The sequence below is a fragment of the Nyctereutes procyonoides genome, unplaced genomic scaffold, assembly GCF_905146905.1.
Source record: "Nyctereutes procyonoides isolate TBG_1078 unplaced genomic scaffold, NYPRO_anot_genome, whole genome shotgun sequence".
Classification (NCBI taxonomy): Eukaryota; Metazoa; Chordata; class Mammalia; order Carnivora; family Canidae; genus Nyctereutes; species Nyctereutes procyonoides.
Genome location: NW_026575146.1, coordinates 55122419 through 55138349, shown reverse-complemented (window position 1 = coordinate 55138349; position 15931 = coordinate 55122419). Strand labels below are relative to the sequence as shown.

Below are 15931 nucleotides of genomic sequence, written 5' to 3'. Positions count from 1 at the left end.
GGCTGCCTTTGGTTTCGGTCATGATACCAGGGTCCTGGGATCCAGCCCCCAATCAGGCTTCCTGCTCAGCAAAGAGTTTGCTTCTCCCTCTGACCCTTCCCTGTGTTTGTGCTCAAGCAACCTCTCTCTCTCTCAAAAAAAAAAAAAAAAAAAAAGTCTACTGACATTCCACTGGTCAAAGTTAATCATATAGGTGGGAGGGGAATACAAAATTAGAGACAAAAGACCTGGATAAAGGGTGGTCATTAATCAGGGCCATTAATGCTATCAAATCTACTATAAGGAATCTACACATGTTTCTCATAGGGGAGTATAAATAGCATTATTAAGATTTTGGATTAAAATCTAGAATCAGGTACGCCTGGGTGGCTTAGTAGTTTAGCACCTGCCTTCGGCCCAGGGCGTGATCCTGGAGTCCCGGGATCGAGACCCACATCGGGGTCCCTGCCTGGAGCCTGCTTCTCCCTCTGCCTGTGTCTCTGCCTCTCTCACTCTGTGTGTGTCTCTCATAAATATATAAAATATTTAAAAATAGATAAATGAAATATAGAATCAGAGAGGTCACACTTGAAATTAAGTAAAACAATTAGATGAGCACTTCCTCTAATTCCTACTTTTTATTTTTATTGACATTTTTAGTAAACATATAGTAGGACATTTTTAGTTAACATATAGTACAACATTGATTTCAGGAGTAGAATTCAGTGATTCATCACTTACATATGAGAGCTGCACTTTCTAATTTTTAAATGTGTCCAAATTTTCTGCCAAGTGATTATCGCCGGCGATATTGATCTTCTTTTATTTCCATTAGAGGGTGACTTTCCCAAATTCCTGTTGATGTATACGTAGAGACAGAATTGGGAAGAAATAACAGGTCTCATACAGGACCAATAACTGTGTGGTCCCTTGTTCCAGGAATTAATTCACAGAAATGATCTTCTTAAGGCTCTTGGTAGAGTTCCTTAGAATCCTGTTTCATAAGAGTTAGCTAACTAGCCAGTGGGCAGTCTGCTTTGTGACTTGTCTCTGGAAACCTAAGGCTGTTGGCACCTTGTGCTTTACAGATGGGAGTCCATCGGTCTCTTTATGAGAAAGGAGGGCTGTGTGTACCCATGTATGCATGCATCTGTATGTAATGTGTGTGACACCCCCTTCACCCCATCCACTTTAAGTTTGCTTTTACTTGTTTTTGCTTCCCCTGCATTGCCAGGAAATATTGAAAATTGGCTTTGCATTTACACTTACCTCTCTGGGAAGCAGATTTGTTTTCCACTCCCTGGATTTCAGATGGACCAGAGGGGTGAGGAGCAGAGAAGGGGAGACTGGGATTAGCATTCCCAGATCTCAGCCAGACTATTTACAGTGGTGCAGTGCTGCCCCCTACAAAGCGTTGCACTGCAGGCAGATGAAGGGTTCTTGGATCTGTTCTTTCTCTGCCATCCTCTCTATCTACCCCAAACTGTACTTTGTTAGTCCCGTGTTTCTGTTATTTTATTATTCAGGAATTGGGAGTCAAGGAACCTGTGTTCTGGCTCTTGGGCCACTTAATGTCTTTGGATCTTAGTTCTCTCTTCTGTAAAGGGAAACTGGACTAGATGTGTGTTCCTGTTCTGAGCTTTGAAGAGTCCAGGATGCCAAGATAAAACCAGAACGAAGTCACATGGTTCTAAAAACACGATACCCTAAAACTCCCAGTAATGGCCAGACACATCTAGAAGAAGTAGGCTGGAAAAACAGTCCAAGAAAGAACAGATATTTGCATTACCAAGGAATGACTGTACTTGGTTCCCAGCGGTTAGTAAACCATAACAAGCTTAGCCAAGGTGGGGGGTGGGAGGTACATAAAGATCTCAAAACCAAAAAGAGGGGTTCCTTTGCTGAGAACTTAAGGGGTGTCCTTTGAATCAGAAATTCACCGTGACTCTCCAGGCCAGGGATATCTGAGGATAAGGACCATCAAGCGCTGCTCTTCCTCCAGCAGAATGTATACCACGCCTTGCATCAGGGGGTTTGCTTTTTTTTTTTTTTTTTTTAAACAAGGATAAGGAAGGAAATGAGGGTGAGAAATGCCACTTGATTCCATTCATCTGGGAGAGGAACCTTTTCGGTTCCTACTAAGTAAATTCAGCGATCGCTTGCTAGACAGCGTTTTTCCTAGGGAGCCCTTCGACCTGCCTCCTTTCTCACTCCTCTCCCCCAGCATCTAGTGAGATCGCCCCCGCGCCCACTGGGCGCCGCCGAGATTTGGCTCCCTCTCCCGTCACCCCGCATTCGCTCTGGACCCCCCGACGTCCCTCCAGCCTGCTCTGTCCCCCGCGACCCCCTCGCCAACCTACCCTACCTGTTGGGTAGGACTTACTTCCTGGGAACTCCCGCTGTCCTCACAGGGGGGCACAGCGTCGCCTGGGCAGCCTAGCTGTCCCTTCCTAGTGGCGGGGCCCCCCTGTCCTTAAATGCGGGCTTCGCGGCAAGCAGAGTCCAGCGGGCAGGCGACCAGGCGCTGCAGAGGCCGGGGGCCCGGGGGCGGGAGGATGCCCTACCCCAAGCACCGCTCTGCGCAGCGGGGCTGCAGGACTTTGGAAGCGCCGCGAGGCCCCGGCTAGCCCTGGAACCGTGGAGAACCCGCCCGGGCCCCGGCTCCCCGCGCTGGGCACCCGGCGGGGGACGGAGCGCCGCGGCCCGAGGCACCGACTGCGGCGGACCCCGCCGCCGCCGCCGCCGCTGCTGCAAACCGGTCTGGCTTCCCTGCAGGGCGTGCGGGGATGGAGCAAGGGGGTGGAGAGAAAAGGGGAAGAGCCTGGGCGGCGGGCGGGCGGGGCCTGCAGCCTCCCCGCGCCGCCGCCGCCGCCGCCGTGCAGACTGCTCTCTCCGCGCCTCGCTCCGACTCCGGCGCGCACGGCGCGGGGACCCGGACCCGGACCCGGACCCGGCCCCAGCCCCAGCCCCAGCCCGGGGGGCGCCGCCGCTCCTCCGGCCCGGGGCTCCGGCCGCCGTTCGCTGCTCGCTGCGGCCGGAGGACTGGCGGGGAGGGAAGGGGAAAGCGGGGACACGCGCGCGCACACACACACACTCGCCGCGGCGCGCGCATTGCACACTCGCAGCCGCGCGCCCCCGCCGAGGCGCGTCCCGGGCGAGTTTGGCCCCGCGGCTCCGGCCCGGCACCTGCCGGCTCCCCCGCCGCGCCCCGCCCCCGCCCGCCGCCCGCCGCCCCCCGACCCCTCCCGCCTCGCCGGCTCAGAGCTCCCGGCGCCGCGGGGAGGCAACTACATCCAGAGAACTTGCGGACTGTGGCGCAACTGGTCTCGACAGCCGAGGCGCCCGAATGCTGCCCGGGTGAGGTAAGTTTCCTGCGCGTCCCCGGCCCCTCCTCCGGGACCCTCCCCCCCACCCCGCTGGGGCTCGGGGGCCCCGCGTCCTGGGGAGCCCCGACGTCTCCCCACCCTCGCGCCCCGTCCGCGTGGGTGCTGGGGCCGGGTGGGGGGGCGCGTGTGGCCCCCGAAGTGGGACCTCCATCCCGCGGGGGCCGCGAGCACCCCCCGCCCCCGCCGCGGCCGCGGTGACCCCCGGGGACCCCTCTGGGTCACTTAGGCGGGAGCTCCCTCCCCTTTCCAGGGGAGCCAGCTGAGTTTTGCAGCTGCCGGAGGGAGAGCTCTCCCACCACCCTCCCCCGGCAATAAACTGAGGCGAACTTGCGAGGCGCCTCTGGGAGCTCGAGAGGGGCTGGCGAGTCGGCGTTCTGGTCGTTTCTGGCGCCGAAGCCGGATTGCACAGGTGCGCTATGGTTCCAGCCCAAATGCAGCAGCCGACTCCTGCGTTTCCCCTGGTTCTCTCCCCGAGCCGGGTCAGCGTGACGCTTCGGCGGCGGGGGCGAGGGCAAGGGGCAGGAGAATGCCGGGGTTCCACTCGCCAGGCCCGAGCCAGGAGTCGCCAAAACTGAAGACAACAAATGTCTGCTTATCTCTCGTCTATGCAGATGAGCCTGTTGTGTTCCTCATCCCCCAGCTCACTTGTCTCTGGTGCCCGCCCGGCGTGGCTGGGTAGAAACCTGTTCTGGAAAAGTTGTTTGGATAGGCTGATGAATTCTTTCATCTGATCTACCGAAATCTGGGCTCTTAACAAGAAAATGCTAGTTACTCGGATGCCATTTGAAAGGCAGAGTGTTGCAGACCCCAAATGCCCACCCATCCCCTCCCCAGTCTTTGCAGGACCTTTTCAGCCTCCCAGAGGCCCTGGCTTTAAGGCGAATGACCCTTGCTTGGTTGGGCCTGAGGATATGTTAGTCTCCTGCAAAGAAAAAAAAATAAGCCATCTCCCCATTTGCACTCTTGAGCGTGGCTTTGGGGGAACCTCTCTTGCCCTTCGGGTGAAAATCATCCATCCAGACTTTTCTGTTGTTCTGTGGAAAGGCTGAAGTGTTCTGCAGTTGTTGGAGAAAAGCCCGAGCATTGGTTTCATTACCCCTCTAATGTGATGAAGTAAAATAGTGCTCATGGAAGCTTTAGTCAGAGCATTTCCAGCTGAAAGGAGGCCCTGGGAAAAAAAAAAAAAAGTCTTTCTCAGCCAAGTCCATGCCAGTGGCACGTTGAGTAAGCATCATGCATGGACTCTGAGCTGCGGGGAATGATGCATTCCAGGTACAATGATGGGAGTGGAGACAGCAGCACCCAGGAGAAAGCTGTGAAATCTGAGACTCTTGAATAATAATAGCATCTCAGTTGAGAAAGAAAACTGTTAAGGACTGAATGGTAAAACCACACTATATTTTTGCCCAAATTAAGGAGACTAGAGGGATCTCATAATAATACCTTGCACTTGAATCAATGCCTTGTTATTTGTGAATGCTTTTCAACGCTCTCATTAAATTCTGACCATTTCCGAGGGAGGCAGGGCAAAGATTATTAACCACATACTCAGAGGAGGAACACGCGGCTCCCAGATTCAGGGACTTGTCAGGGTAGTAAGTGGCTGGATTTAGAGTCAGCAGGCAGCTTCTCTGAGATACCCCCACCAACCCTCCGTCACCGCCCAGTGCTGTTTTGTACTTGTGGAAGGTTTCACAATGGCCACACTGTTTCTGCATTTATTGTGGTCTGCTGTGTCTCACTGTGGATCACTGTTCTCATTTCACAGACGAGGAAACTGAGGTTTAGACAGGGATGAGAGTTTTCCTTGGTATCCTGTCTAAGCTAGTGGAGGTTACAAGACTAGAACTCAGAGCTCTTGACGTCCAGTCCATGGCTTTGCAGATTATGCTGTTGTCTTGCTTCTGATGGCAATGAGGAGATGTGCTGGGTCTTGCAACACCCTAGGGACTGTTAAGCATGCCTGCTGGTGACGGGAGTTCTAGTTCTGGCACCCTGTTTGACTGTATGACCCCCGGGCCACATCATATCAACTCTGAGCCTCAGGTGTCCCATATATAAAACAAGAGACTCATAATCAATTATCTTCCACTTTCTAGTTTCAGCATTCTGTTTAACTGATTATCTATTCCACCTGTAATTTATTCCCCCTTCCCCTAGTCAATGCCCCCCCCCCCCCATAGTGAAGGGAAAACATTTGCAGAGCACTTTAGCTTAGCATTTGTATTGTTCAGCGTTATCATTTGACTTGGAAATCTCCTGATGGGCTGATCTACTCCAAAATACATGTCAAGATTCACTTAAATATCCCAGCCAACTCATACCTTTAATTTTTTTTTTTTTTAGATTTGGAGTTTGTAAATAGTAATACTCAATAAATTGCTGTTGAAGGAAGGAGATGAATGAAGTCACTCTTAAGGAAAACACAGGCTGTAAAACAAAGCATCTCATCATGTAAATTCCCAGCACCTGCTCACCCATAAGGTGATTTACCTACAAGAGGTGCCCCTCCTGAATCTGGCAGGTACAGATGCCTGTTGTTGCACTCCTTCCTGAACGCATCATATAAAGAAGAGTTTTTCTCCATGTAGACAGTAACATTCCTAGAAATTAACTTGTGCCCTTTTAGGAAAGAGTCTTGAGATGGAGAAACCAACCGCCCCCCCCCCCCCCCTTGAATGAATTTCAAGCAACTGCTAATACTGGCTGGTGGTTTCAGAGAGGAAACCTAATTAACGAAACCGACCTAGTTTCTGTTCCCCATTAAGGGTCCTCTTTCCATCCCTCCTTCCCATAGACACAAAAGTTATGTTTTTATTTTCAGAAGAGGGATGATAAAAAATTATAATGGTTCTTAAATATTATTAACAGATCCAGACATTGGGGTCGAAGTATTTCTTTGAGATAAAGACATTAAATATGAAATAGTTCAGAGACCTGTGCCCCTTTTATGGGTCACACAGCTGAGGCATCGAGAGGTGAATTGGGTTGCTCAGGGTCACACAGAAGTTTCCCAGGAAGAGCAGGGCTAATGTGGAATTCCTAAGAAGGTTGTACCCGGAGCTCATGGTGAAGGTACATTTTGACTTTTAGTAATCAGAGGTTAACGGAAAACTCCTGTTTACTGATAAGTATTAATGAAGCATCAAAATTTTAAATGAGTTAGTATTTATATTTTTGCATTTTCTTATCCAGGCAGATACCATTAAAGGGAAAATTCCTGTTTTCCTCTATCCACTTTATTTTGACTTACATGTATCACCAGACTCAGAATTAATACTTTGTTCCAACCACTGTGTGGAGAAAGGGAACCATTTGAATAGAAATACAAATGTATGGTGGTTTTCCAAGGTTCTTTTCCTGGTAAATAAAGCCAGAAGCCAAAGGTGGCATTGCCATACATCCGGTAAAGTCATAAATATGTATAAATTTCATTTGCATTTTCATTTTGCTTGTACTTTAGTTAAATGGTGAGTCAGAACATTTGGTATCCTGGAAAAAATACTTTTTTTTTTTTTTTTTTTACTATGGCTAGAACCTTCATTAGCTACACTGTAAAACATCAAGTCCTAAATGTATTTGTTGCAGGAATGTGTTCTTTGTATGGAATATATTAACTGGAGTTGGAAGGACTCTTTTCTTTAAGAAACTGCCCAGTTAGAGTTGTACATTATGTAGCTCATCTCTTCATTTGTGGACTTCTTTATGGCTATGCTAAATGCCAGGCGAGTCAGAGAGGGAGCAAACCTAGCCTTCTGTTTTAATATTTTTCTTAAAAAAAAAAAAACCCTCTAAACTAAACATGATGAAATTTTTGAAATAGTGTAAACAGTTGGCTGCCATTGATGAAGTACTTTATTCAGCCAGGTTCTGTTCCTGTATAAAAGATGAGGCCGGAGAAACCAGGCTCAATTTTGTGGTTTCCATTCTCAGTTGTATCTATTTCTCTCTAGTTTCACCAGAGGTATATCAAGGAGATGGTGATATAGGAAAACACAAGAACTCTACTCAGACTGGGTTACTCCTGGGTAATGTGGATTTCAAATATGGGTAATAATTAGGAGATGGTTCCATGTTTACTCAGTGGTGAGTGCCTGGGCATTATTTTTAAGTTAAAACCTGTCGTTGAATGGGCAACTGCCCGAAGTGTGTGTTCCTCCTATAGAAAGTCCTCTGTGTTGTTAGTGGGACTGCATAAACAGCAGACGTGCAGTATGTTTTGGGGAGTGGGTGAGTGAGTTCTTGGGTGTGTGAGTTCTTGAGACTTGTTTTCTCTAAGGGTTTTAGAAAGTCACTTGTAAAATTGTGATGAACTGTAAAGCATTGAGTGGACGTATTGCTCCACTAAAACCGGGTGTGTGTATTTTTCAAGTGGTTCTTCAGTTGGACTTGCAGGTACCGGAAGCCTGGAAAGTGTAATTACCTTGAATTGGAACTAAAGTCATGGGATGAAAGACAGAACTGTAAAAAAAAATTTTTTGTAAGAAAGAGGTGGTACTTAAGCCTTGGCATCCTGGGATGCTGAGCAAAGGGGTTTAGGAGGCGGATATAGTTAGAGCCAGAAAAATCGATTTCTTAGCTGGATAGACTGGCACAAGTGATCCAGTAGGGTCAATATATTGGGTAGTGGGTTTTCAACATCTAATACAGACCTTCTTCTTTCTTTTCCTTTTTCAACCACACCCACGAATCCTGATCTCTGGATCTTTGGTCATAACATTTGTTGATCAAGTAAGGAAACAGCAGCAAAACAAAACAAAACAAAAAACAATGCTGTGAGGGTGCCTGGGTGGCTCAGTAGGCTAAGCATTTGCCTTCAGCTCAGGTCATGATCCCAGGGTCCTGGGATCCAGTCCTGCATCCGGCCCCTGCTCAGTGGCGAGTCTGCTTCTCCCTCTGCCCCTCCTCCCTGCTGGTCCTCACTCTCTCTCTCATATAAGTAAAAGCTTTTTTAGAAAGAAAACAAAACAAAAGAACAATGCTGTGACCCACTTGAGGGAGCACCTAAACATAGGTGGTTAGCTAATATTTGCCAATGGGAAAGGTTAGGCATCCTGTTTTATTTATATTCTTGGAACTTAGCTCTATGCCTGGCACATGGTAGGGATTTAATAAATGTGTACTGAGCAATTTATGCATTCAAACAAATAGCACTCTTCAAAACTCTGGGACATTTTGTGATTATTCTAATGATTTTATTATTTTTCAGACCAGTTTAGAAACACCAGTATTTTTTGTTTTTAAAGATTTTATTTATTTATTCATGAGAGACACACAGAGAGAGGCAGAGACACAGGCAGAGGGAGAAGCAGGCTCTATATAGGGAACCCGATGCAAGACTCGATCCTGGGACCCCAGGATCATGACCTGAGCCAAAGGAAGATGCTCAACCACTGAGCCACCGAGGTGTCCCAGAAACACCAGTAGTTTTAATACTTGTTAATGGTCCTTCATCTCTCACCATAAATAGGGTTCATTCACCAGACCTCCAACCTTCTTTTAACATGCCTACGAATTATTTTTAAAATATTTCTTAACAGAAATAATAACTGAATATAAAATGTGTCATGCCTTTTATTTGTAAGTTTCAGATAAACATATTTTTAAAGCACCTGGAGTGGCTTAGTAGTGAGTTTACCTCGAGTACACAGACAAGAATGGACTTTAAGCTTCCCTAAGTTAATCAGTTTAAATGTCGCCTCCTCTGGAGACCTTGACCTTCTCTGATCATCTAACCTGAAGGGAATCTTCTTCATATGTTTTCTGTACTTATCACAGTGGATACTTATACCTGTATGTATTTCCCTTGTTTTTCTGTCACCCCTCTCCCAACTCACATTCAGCTCTAGAAATTCCTTGAGGGCAGAGGTCATGGTTCTTTCACACTGTTTTTTCAAGCATTTGGCACATAGTAGGTGCCCCATAAATGTTGGAATGAGTCCCCTCCATCCTGTCAAGACAAACTGGGCCACCGTTGTTTCACTCAAGTCAAACAGGTTCAGCTATGAAGACAGTTCTTCTGGGGGCACCTGGGTGGCTCAGTGGTTGAGCATCTGCCTTCAAGCTCAAGGCATGATCCCAGCATCCTGGGATCGAGTCCTGTATCAGGCTTCTTGTGGGGGGTTCTACTTCTCCCTCTGTCTATGTCTCTGCCTCTCTTTCTGTGTCTCTCATGAATAAATAAATAAAATATATATTTAAAAAAATAGTTCTTCTAGGCTAGCTGTGGTAGCTCTGTGAGAATGACATCCGAGTCCTGCAGGAGGAGGAAACAGTGCTTGCTTAGGTGAGTATGTGTCATGAGTATGAAGCAGAGTCTCTATTTGGAGAGCCATTCCTTTTTGTTTATTCAAAAATGAGTGGTAGCAAACTAATAAGTAGAACTTATCAAGCATGAAGCAGAACATTCCACAACTGTTAAAATGGGATCTAAAATGACCTAAGTTATAAACATTTGTAGTTCATAATTAAAGACAGGTTGTGGTGACATTATAGGATGCTTCAGGTAGAAAGTTCCTTGTCTCAGCTGACTTTTCTTTAAGTGTAGGCTACATTACTAGCCCGACCCCAGGGAGGAGGCCAGGACAGTGGTTCTCAGGTGTGGCCCCTGAACAGCATCACCTGAGAACTTGTTAAACTCTGCATCCAGTACCCTAGGCCAGCTGAATCAGATTCAGGGGAGTTCAGTAATCTGAGTGTTGGTCTCTAGATGATACTCCTGTTGCCTCAATATTGGCAGGAAGTGTTGATTCTGTTGCTCAAAGTATAAACCTCTGGAAACACTCCGCATTTCCAGATGATTCCCCGGTGTGTGGGAAGGGTGCCATCTTCCTGCTTCTCCAGAAATTCTAAGGGAGAAATAAAACCAGTCCTGGCTTCTCTCAAAGCCGTATGGATCATAAGAGAACCAACTCATTGACTGGATTGGTTATCTCGGACTTGAGGTGATCCACCAAAGCTCTTGATGGTCATGGTCCTGCTAAGCGATAGGTCCTCCCAGGACTGAGGTAGACCTGGGTGTGTAGGTGATGAAGGGTAAGACTCTTTGCATAACTTCTGTTTGGGTGTTGCTCCCACAGGATACCGAGTAAAGGGATGATTTTATGAGCTGATGGTTGTCTAGGCAGAGGAGACCGTGGTGTCCTGGCAGTTTTCAGAGTATTTCAGGTCAGTTCAACCTGCTAGATACTGATGGACCGCTTGGCTAGGACCCTACCAGGAGCTGTGGGGTATGTACAAAGGTCTAAATGTGGTCTGGCTTGACTTGGTTGAGAACTTACTGTATTCCGGGCACTTTGGAAGTGCTGTTCATTCATCTTCACCATGCTCCTGACGGTAGAGGAAATGGAAACCTGTTCAGATTCTAACATGCTCATGAACGCAGCCTATAAGAGGTGGTGCCTGAGGTTCTAGTCATGGTTTTTCCTGATTTTAAAACCCACATTCTTTTCACTGCTTCATGTCTTTGCACCATGAAATGTAGTTTGGGAAGAAGAGATTTAGAAAGGAAGATATTAGTGAATCTAAACTTTGTTTCTCTGACCTGGGCCTCTCTTTGAGCTCTAGATTGTATTATTGCCATTGTGCTTGTACTTGGGTATTCAGAGGCAACTCACAATTGACATGTCTAAGATCAGAAGATGGTTTTTTTCCTCTGCATACCCGGTCCTCTTCCAGGGTTCCTTGCTCTGTGGTGGGCACCTCTAACCACCAGGCAACATGAGACAGAAACTCAGGGATCATCCTTGAGCCCACGGCATCTCATCCATCCTGCATTTCTGTTGCTTTTTGCTTTCTGAACATCCCCCCATCTGTCTGCTTCTCATTATTTCTACTGATTGCTTCCTAATCTAGCTTCTCAATCCTCTGCTGGATTCTAGCCACAGCCTGCCCGGGATCCTGAGTCCCCTCTGGCCCTCCCCTCATCTGTCACCTGCAGCCAGGGGCAGTGGAGGTGGCCGGAGAGGACCCTAGACCCTGCTGGCCAGATCCTTCCCACCCACATGCATCCAAGCCCGCATGGAAGCAGATGTACCCTGGCCCCTGCGGCTTTCAAGGCTGGTGGCCTTGTGAACAGCATGGCCTCTGAGGACCTGCTCTTCCAAACCAGTCTTTTTGTACATGGCTTTTTCAGATACTCAGTCACATTTGAGCTGTAAGTAAAGGAGAAGTATCAGTCGGCCTTCCTTCAGCCTGCTGTAACAAAGTACCATAGACTGGATGGCTTCTAAGCAACAGCAGTATATTTCTAACCATCCTGGAGGCTGCAGTCTGGGGTCAGGGCACCAGCATCCTCGGGTTTTCATGGAGGCCCTTTGCTGGCTCCAGACTGCTGACTTCTCATGGTATCCCCACATGGTGGAAGGAGGATGAGGAGGCCCTCCGAGGTCCCTTTTTTCTAAGGGCACTAATCCTGTTCATAAGGGTCCTGCTCTCAATATCTCATCTCTTTCCAAAGGCCCCACCTCTTAATACCATCACATTGGGGGTTAGGATTTCCACTTATGAATGTTGGGGAGCTTAAGCATTCAGGGCATTGCACAGCACTTTATGGCTTTCTCAGTGCCCTCTTTAAGAACTGCATTTTGTACACAGAGAAAGCAAGTACACAGAGACCTACAAATAACAAATAGATTCAAAAGAAAAGTTGCACGAAAGAATACTTTCACTACACTACATTGAGATGCGCTTTGGTATTTTCAGATATGTTCCTTCCCAATTACAGCCTCTAGCGAACACTGGTCATGATCCACCAAATTGATTATGCTCCCCATGGGAGGGTCCGGGACCTGCACGATTTGGAAAGCACATATCTTATCTGTCCTCTGCTCCCGTGCTGCCTATGTAGGAACTCAGACCAGAGACCTGCATTTATTGGCCAGCTGACCATGACTCCTCAGCCAGGGCGTTTTCTTCTCCTCTGGGTGCAAAGAGGGCTGTGAATTGGACGATCCCTTAAAACCCTCTCCCTCTGCTGTATTTTCATTTCTGTCAAGAAATCATGGTAAAGGGACGCCTGGGTGACTCAGTGGTTGAGCATCGGCCTTCAGCTCAGGGCGTGATCCTGGAGACCCAGGATCGAGTCCCACATTGGGCTCCCTGCATGGAGCCTGCTTCTCCCTCTGCCTGTGTCTCTGCCTCTCTCTCTCTCTCTCATGAATAAATAAATAAAATATTTAAAAAAATCATGGTAAAACTTTCAGAGTAAGCATGTGATCCAGCCCAGAGTTGGGGGAATTGTAATAAGGAGGCAGCCCTGTAGGGATAAATAAGTTACAGTGGCGAAACACATCCTTTAAACTGGGGTATGTCTATGTTTTTTTTCATATGATGCTCACCCTAAAGTTCATACTCACTTATTTTAGCAAGAATCTAAATATTGTGAGAAAAAATGAACTCTACTTTAAAACTATGTTAGGGGGCACCTAGGTGGCTCCGTGGGTTGAGTGTCTGCCTTTGGCCCAGGTCATGATCCCGGGTTCCTTGGACTGAGCCCCAGCAGAAAGTCTGCTTCTCCCTCTGCCCCTCATTCCTCGCTTATGCTTGCTCACTCTCTATCTCAAATAAATAAATAAAAAAAATCTTTAATAAATAAATGTTAAGAGCAATTTGCCTTTTTTTTTTTTTTTTCCTGCCTGAAATTCACTGAGACCTGGAGGTTGCCCATTTGCATTGGCTGTTCAAGCCCGAAATGCAAAGGGCTTGCACTCAGGGACTCCTGGCTACTCAGAACTTTTGGGGCAGGCTGTTTTACTTCTGGAGTAAATTGCCTGATTGCTAAGGGTTTGCTTACTCCTTTAAGAGTCATCATTTATTAAAGCTGCTTTTGCATAGAAAAGTTCCCGAAAAGTTGTCACACCCTTCCCCACCCAATTCTTGGAAAGATTATATAGAACAGAATGTGTCTTTTATGCTCTAAGAAAGTGATAGCTTTTGGGTCTACTCAGGGATGCAAAACTCTTTACCCCTGTACCAACTGACCCCTCTTTACTGACTTTGAAAATTGCATTTGTCTTCTCTTGATTTTTTTTTTTTCTTCTGTTAGCCCTATTTCTGTGACTTTCAGCAGTGGTAGCTCCTTCATTCATTGTTTGCTATTGAGAAGCTGTTGTGATCTTGGGGACCAGATAACACCCTCGTAGCTGTCTAAGTTGTTTCCCAAATAAATTCATATTATGCGTTGAAATTGGTATTTAAAAAAAAAGTTTTTCAGGGAGGGCCTTAAGAGTTCATACAAGCTTTTGTCATTTCTCATTCACTCCGTTTATTGGCCAATAAAGAAAATATTTTTCTTATGTCATGTTTTGAGGTGGTTCAGATAAATAAATTGCTACCTTTTTAGCCTGGGATAGTCATGATTTCTTTTTTCTTTTTATAAAATATGTGTTTACTGCATTATGGCATAAAGCACACTTTCATAGACTGTTTCATTTAATTTAAATAGAATTGTAATTTATGAGTGTGTTGGTGACAGTTTGGTTTTTAATGTTTGATGCCTTTGGAGGTGGCCATAGTTCTCTTCCCATTGGAGAAATGGCATTAAAAGTTCCCCCAAGTTTCCTGATGTCCATCTTCCATTAGAAAATGCACTTTAATTCCTGCAATGAAACAAGTAAGGTGAATATGGGAAATTTAACTTTATTTTTTTTGAGAAATGTAACCTATTTTTATTTTATTTTATTTCATATTTCATATTTCATTTCATTTCATATTTCATTTCATTTCATTTCATTTCATTTTTTATTTTATTTATGATAGTCACACACAGAGAGAGAGAGGCAAAGACATAGGCAGAGGGAGAAGCAGGCTCCATGCACCGGGAGCCCAACATGGGATTTCGATCCCGGGTCTCCAGGATCGCGCCCTGGGCCAAAAAGGCAGGCGCCAAACCGCTGTGCCACCCAGGGATCCCCGGAAATGTAACCTTTTTAAGGAGTGATGTGAGCCACACTGTTCTTAGGCTTGTGAATGCATTACTTGGAAACAAAAAATCAAGCATTATTGCTTTAGTGAGCTGTTTTTAAATGATGTCCTTTTACTGTTTTTTCCAAGATACATGGTGCAGACAGAGCAGTAGCAGTTTGCAGGAAATGGAGTAAGTGGGAAGTCTCTCATACTAAGGGGTAAGAGAGAAACATGGCTTTTGTTTATGTTTGTAGAAAACAATGGAAATTCAGCTTTTAAGGTTCATGTACAGTTGGGCTCCATTATTTAGTTTTGCAATTTCTCAGAAACTCCCTCTTCAAAGTGGCAGTTTATAAACATAAACATGATGCATCATTTCATTTTGTGCAAGCTTTATATGAGAAAAAGTCACTTTCCTTGTAAAAATGAGACGACTTCTAGAAACATTTTAGAATGGAGTGTCAAGTGGCCTACAGGTACACCTCTCAGCTTCAGATATGATGATTAACAGCCTCGATGGTTACATTTTTACTGGTTTCTTCTTTGCCTGCTTCCTGAGAAAGTGGTTTCCCCAGGGGGAGGGACTGTGTTCTGGCCACCACTGTATTCCCAGCACCTACGAGGTTGTCCAGTGCAAAGAGGGTTCTCAATTAACATTGGTTGGATGGACAAATACATGATTTTCTTAAGCCAGAACAGTCTTTCCTTCAAAACTTCCCAGCTAACCTTCCTTTTTATAATGTCAGCATTCTAGCCTCTAGCCTTTCCATTGCTCCGTGTTCTTTTCCCAACCAGCAGCTTTGTTCAAGGCCAGATTTTCCTCCTTTTTTTTTTTTTTTTTCTTTTTTGCATCCCTCATTTCTTGGCCTGTAGCTTTCAGAGCATTTGAGTACCTCAAGCCTCACTTGGTCCTGGCCACTCATCTGCTCTTAAGATCCCAGCTCTTATTTCTGTGAAAAGTACATCCATGATTCTTACATTATTATAGATTGTATGAGAGACCATAGAGTATATTCTAGGTTGGCATTATAGATCATATTAAATATACTTGAGTTGGTACCTTTTAAGAAACTGAATGTCTCCCTTCCCAAATACTCAATTTGCATCAAAGGTACCCTCATTCTTTTTGCCTCCTTTCAGAATTTTAGCAGATTTTTATTATGCCCATCCTTGTTTCTGTGTAGCTTTCAAGTCCTGAGGACTTAAACATGTTCTTATCTATTCTCATTTATATTTCCTATACGAATGCCTCTTACCTGGCCTACTGTGACAGCTTCCCAAGTGGCTTCCATGCTTACCCCTGCCTTTAATCATTCACAGTGCCTGCTGTCAAAGATTATAATTTTGTCACCATCAGGCCCCCAGATGCTTAGATGCTTTACTGTGCCTGAAATCTTGATGCTTTGGTTTGGTCCACAAAACCATCCATAGCCTGACCCTCGCAGACCATTCATTGTCATTCTTGTCACAGTTGTCCTTGTAGAAGTATAACGTGACACCAGGTTCATTTCTTAAATGTGTACTCTGTACCAGGCACAGCACAGAAGAAGACATGAAGTCATGAAGGTTTGCAGTGCCTTTTGGAGCTGTGTGATTACATGATGGGTAGGGGGTAGGTGCAGGTGGAAGGAGGTGTAGGGCTCCAGGGGGTTGCTGGGGCC

General features: G+C 46.1%; 1 protein-coding gene across 3 annotated transcripts in view; it reads left to right on the top strand.

Annotated features, from left to right (window-relative positions):
* Positions 1 to 3199: 3199 nt before the first annotated feature.
* PIP5K1B (phosphatidylinositol-4-phosphate 5-kinase type 1 beta) overlaps positions 3200 to 15931 on the top strand; it is a 299598-nt gene continuing 286866 nt past the window's right edge. For all 3 annotated transcript variants that reach the window (XM_055310888.1, XM_055310891.1, XM_055310892.1), the window contains exon 1: positions 3200 to 3341. The gene's annotated coding sequence lies outside the window, so the exon portion shown is untranslated. The remainder of the gene's footprint in view (positions 3342 to 15931) is intronic.